Genomic DNA, 6,002 nt, shown 5'->3' on the forward strand with positions numbered 1-6,002 from the left:
CTTAAAAGAAATTTCGTCCCGAAATTTGGTACGCACTCACTGAGGAAGCTAGGTAAGTTACATCGTTCACTGGTTTTCCTGGGGTGTCACATCATCCCCCCGTTGATTTGGAATTTCGTCCCGAAATTCAGTAGTAGTAGCTTCAGCCTCAGAAGTGGATGCATTGGTTTCGAATAGCTGGGGGTACTTTTCTTTCATCTGGTCTTCGCGTTCCCAGGTATACTCTGGACCACGCTGGGAGTTCCAACGAACTCGAACAAGAGGGATTCTCTTGTGTTTGAGGACCTTAACATCCCGGTCCGTGATTTCAACTGGCTCCTCGACGAACTGCAACCGCTCGTCGATAGTGAGTTCCTTAAAAGGAACTATAAGGGTCTCATCTGATAGGCATTTCTTCAGATTCGACACGTGAAATACATTGTGAACTGCACCGAGTTCAGCTGGTAGGTTTAATCTGTAGGCTACTTTGCCAATCTTTTCTAAGATTTCGAATGGTCCGACGTACCGCGGATTCAGTTTGCCCCGTTTACCAAATCGAACCACACCCTTCCAGGGTGAAACTTTCAATAAAACCCGGTCCCCGACCTCAAATTCCAATGGCTTTCTACGCTTGTCCGCGTAGGCTTTCTGACGGTCGCGTGCTGCCGCCATGCGTTGTCGTATCTGCGCAATCTTTTCTGTGGCGTCCACTACAATCTCTGGACCCGTAATTTGACTATCCCCCACCTCTGCCCAACAGAGAGGTGACCGGCATTTACGTCCGTACAATGCCTCAAATGGAGCGGCTTGAATGCTGGTGTGGTAACTGTTATTGTACGAGAACTCCACCAAAGGGAGGTGTTTTTCCCAGCCGTTGCCGAAGTCTATAACGCATGCCCGAAGCATGTCTTCAAGAGTTTGGATCGTTCGTTCAGACTGCCCATCCGTCTGAGGATGATATGCTGTGCTCATGTCTAATCGTGAGCCAAAGGATTTGTGCATCGCTTGCCATAGCTCTGACGTAAATCGTGCATCGCGATCCGAAATAATAGAGGTGGGCACTCCGTGCCTCGAAACAACTTCTTTAAGATAGACGTCTGCGAGAGTGGAGAACTTGTCCGTTTCCTTAATCGGCAGGAAGTGTGCAGACTTGGTGAGTCGATCAACTATGACCCATATTGTATCGTTCCCACGCTGAGATCTAGGTAGGCCTGTAACAAAATCCATGGAAATTTCTTCCCATTTCCATTGCGGTATCTTAGGCTGCTGAAGTAGGCCTGATGGTTTCTGATATTCAACCTTGACCCTCGCACAGGTTAAGCATTTTCCAACATACGTAGCGATGTGAGCCTTCATACCAGGCCACCAATAAGTAGTGCTGATGTCGTGGTACATTTTATCCGCACCTGGATGTACCGAGTAGCGAGACTTGTGCGCTTCGTCCATTACAAGTTCGCGTAAACCGCCATAAAGTGGGACCCAAATACGCCCCGTTACATAGTAGGCGCCGTCTTCCTTTTGTTCCATTCGTTGCCTTGAACCGCGTAAGGCTTCAGCCTTGACGTTTTCGGGCTTCAGTGCTTCTGTCTGAGCAGCTCGTATCTGTGCAGGAAGGCTAGACTGAATCGTAAGCTGTAGCGCTCGCACGCGCCGAGGCAAAGTGTCTTTCCGACTGAGGGCGTCGGCCACAACATTGGCCTTGCCTGGATGATACTTGATGGCGCATTCGTAGTCGTTCAGTAGTTCAACCCATCTCCGCTGACGCATATTCAAATCCTTTTGCTTAAGAATATGCTCGAGACTCCTGTGATCGGTGTAAATCGTGCACTTGGTACCGTACAGGTAGTGTCGCCATATCTTAAGCGCGAAAACAACGGCTCCCAGCTCTAAATCGTGCGTCGTGTAGTTCCGTTCATGAACCTTGAGTTGCCGCGAAGCGTAGGCAATAACTTTATCCCGCTGCATCAATACACAACCAAGCCCCTGTATCGATGCGTCACAATAAACCACGAAGTCATCCGTGCCCTCTGGCAATGAGAGAATAGGTGCGCTGCAAAGCCTATCCTTTAAGTACTGAAAAGCGGTCTCTTGCGTATTACCCCATCTGTAAACGACACCTTTCTGTGTTAGCATAGTAAGTGGTTGCGCGATCTTTGAGAAGTCTTTAATAAATCGCCTGTAGTAACCCGCCAAACCCAAGAATTGGCGTATTTCTGTCGGTGTACGTGGTGCTGGCCAGTTTCTGATCGAATCAACCTTGGATGGATCAACATGAATCCCATCCTTGTTTACCACATGACCTAAAAAGTGGACTTCACGAAGCCAGAAGTCGCATTTTGAAAACTTTGCGTACAGTTGCTCTTTTCGAAGAAGTTCCAAGATAAGACGTAAGTGCTGCTCGTGCTCCTCCTGACTCTTGGAGTAAATCAAAATGTCGTCGATGAAAACAATGACGAACTTGTCGAGATAGGGTTTGCACACCCTGTTCATAAGATCCATGAAGACTGCAGGCGCGTTCGTAAGCCCGAATGGCATGACAAGAAACTCGTAATGACCGTAGCGAGTTCTGAAAGCGGTTTTGGAGACGTCCTCATCCCGGACTCTCAGCTGATGATACCCTGACCTTAAATCAATCTTGGAATAGTAACACGACCCTTGCAACTGGTCGAATAGGTCATCTATGCGCGGAAGAGGATAACGGTTCTTCACCGTCACCTTATTGAGTTCGCGGTAGTCGATGCACATCCTGAACGTACCGTCTTTCTTCTTCACAAATAACACTGGAGCTCCCCAAGGCGAAGAGCTTGGACGAATAAAGCCCTTTTCCAAGAGCTCTTGTAGCTGCTTTGACAGTTCTTCCAGTTCGGTTGGAGCTAAACGATACGGTGCGCGGGCTATTGGTGCTGCTCCAGGAGCTAACTCAATCTGAAACTCGACTTGACGATGAGGAGGTAAACCAGGTAAATCTTCAGGAAACACTTGAGGAAAATCACGCACAACTGGTATATCCTCCAGCTTCTTTTCCTTTGCTGATGCGTCAGTGACAAGTGCCAGAATGGCAGTATGTCCCTTTCGTAAACATTTCTGCGCCTTTAAGAAAGAGATGATGCCAACCACAGCACCACTCTTGTCACCTTGTACTTCGAGAGGTTCTTGACTGGAGCGAGGAATACGAATAACTTTTTCTTTGCATAAGATCTCCGCGTGATGTTGGGATAACCAATCCATACCGATGACGACGTCGAAACTACCCAAAACTATGGGTATGAGATCAATCGAGAAAGTCTGACCCGCTAAAACAATGCTACAACCCTTGACTACATGAGCGGCCTCTACACTTTTACCATTGGCTAGTTCTACGACATGTTTGGTGTCTAGGGGTGTTGGTGTACGTTTTAATAATTTACTCATTTTCAATGACATATAGCTTGTATCAGCACCCGAATCAAATAAGACAGTAACATAAATATCGTCGAGAAGAAACTTACCCATAACCACATTGGGATCATTCACTGCGTCACCCCGACCTAGCACAAAAGCACGACCCCGAGCTTCGTTGCCATTGTTGTTGTTGTTTCCCCCGTTATTGTTGTTATTGTTCCCGTTGCCCTGATTGTTGTTGTTGTTCTGGTTCCTGTTTAGTTGAGGGCAGTGTCTCTTGATGTGACCTTCAGCACCACAATTATAGCACCCCTTGTTGCCCTGTCGCTGATTCTGCTGTGCTGGTGGCTGCTGCTGATCCTGATTCGCAGGACGAGGGCTTCTACAGTCTTTGGCCTCGTGACCCATCTTGAGGCATCTTTGACAACGGCCCTTGTTACACTGACCGTTGTGGTGTTTGTTGCAGTTGTTGCAGTTGTTGCACTTTGGAAGGTTTCCTCGATATCCACCCTGCCTGTGGCTACCTGATGACTGCTGACTTGGACTCTGGTAACTGTCTGTCTTTCGCTGTTGAGCTTGCGACTGCACTGAAGCTGATCCCTTGCTAGAATCCCCATCCCATTTTCTCTTACTTTCACTGGGAGTAGCAAGTGTAGTAGAAGCAGTAGCGGTAGCAGTAGCACTGACACGCTTAGGCAGTTTATTCTGTTCCACTGCCTGATCGGTGATGCGATGAGCGAGACGCTGGATTTCCTGGATGTTGTTGAGGTTAGCCGAGGTAACGTGGCTCTGTATTTCTGGTGCCAAACCTTTGAGATACAACTCAATTCGCTTGTATGGAGGGTCCACCATAGTTGGACATAACACAGCCAACTCATTTGATCTCTTGGTGTAAGCTTCGATTTCCGAACCAACCATCTTCAAGTTATACAACTCGTCCTCCAACTTGTGAATGTCTTCTCTAGTGCAGTATTCCCTCTTGATCAGTTCTTTGAAATCATTCCAGGGTGTGGCGTTAGCAGCTGCCAACCCTAAGATCTGCACTTGTGCGTTCCACCAAGTGAGCGCAATCCCTTCAAGTGTGCCAGTAGCGAACTTCACCCTGCGAGCCTCAGGGCATTCACACATCTCGAAAACTGACTCGAGCTTTTCAAACCAGTGGAGGAGTCCAACTGCTCCCTCCGTGCCACTGAACGTGTTAGGACGACAATCCATGAAATTCTTGAAGGTGCACACAGGTTGTTGCTGAGCGGGTTGACCTATTGTGTACGAATAGGGCAAAGTTAAATACGAGAATTAATGTAGGATCTAAAGATCCTAGTGTCTATACTGCAGGGTATACTACCTGCTTGAGCGGCTGCAACTGCCGCAGCAATGAGAGCCTCTAGCTGGGCTTGAGTCATGTTAATTCGTGCGGCCATTGATCTTCACATCAAAGGCAACATAAGTGAGAAAGGTTCGCGAATAGTGCGATGACAGAAGAGTGTAAGCACATAAGTATTCTCATGCAATGACAAGTTGTGAGCAAAGTAATGTAAGCATACTACGAGCAAAGTTCTATGCAAATTCTAGCAATGTAGGCAATAAACATAAACCTTATTACCTAGGAAGTTGAGTCTTGCACGTGGAGTGAAGCGTCGTTGTGGATCGTTGAGAGCACTGTTCTGGTTATAGTCTGGTTTTAATAAAAACGTTTTTCCCATATTAAAACCAAGTTCTCTATAACCAATGGCTCTGATACCAATCTGTCACACCCCCAAAATCCACACGCGGAGTATCACCGCTTGGGAGCGTGACTGACCAGGACCAAGCCACCAATCATATTGAGCATGTAATTAATATTAAGTAAAATAAATGTAAACTATCCATTCAATACGATAGGTGTTCAAAACATAACCATAGTTTCAAAGTGTAGCGGAAGCATAGTAAATAAACCAACAATAGTTAATAGTTTTAAATGTCATAATAGTTCAACGTAGAAACCACGATCCTTGCCCACAACGACCCGCTTCTCCAGTGCAAGCTCCAAGTACCTAACGATCTGCAAGGCATGTAACAGAATGATCAACAAACTAGTTGAGCGAGTTCACAGTAAGTAAATGAGTAACAATAAGTAACGGGTGGCTCTACTGGGCCAATAGTGAGTTATACAGGTGGGGGCTTCCCATGTTATGTGACCACTAGACTATTCATATTATCCCTGTTCTTCGTCCGAGAACAGTAGCGCGTATGAAGTGTACGTGGGTTTCACGTACGTATCCTTTGTACCGAGGATAGAAGTAAGTAATGCGTACACGTAGGTTTTACGTGCGTGCCTGACATCCGAGGCAGTAATGGCATATGACCACGTAGGTGTTATCCAACCTACGGAACCACGTAGGTGTTATCCCAACCTACGGAACCATCCTGACATCCGAGGACCATGATAGGTGATAGTCTAGGAAAAACGTTTGTACGTTATAAGTCAATTGAAACCTTTAACCCATTCCCACGACCCGGGAATCCCATGCCTTAGTAGGAGTGTGAACTCACCTTGGTTTGCTCGGTATGCTAGGTTATGCACTCACAAGTAATTAATCACGTCCTATCGTATGCACGTATAACAAATCAGTTCATGTTCACAATGATACGCATGCAATTTA

Source organism: Helianthus annuus, chromosome 2 (assembly GCF_002127325.2).
Source record: "Helianthus annuus cultivar XRQ/B chromosome 2, HanXRQr2.0-SUNRISE, whole genome shotgun sequence".
NCBI lineage: Eukaryota > Viridiplantae > Streptophyta > Magnoliopsida > Asterales > Asteraceae > Helianthus > Helianthus annuus.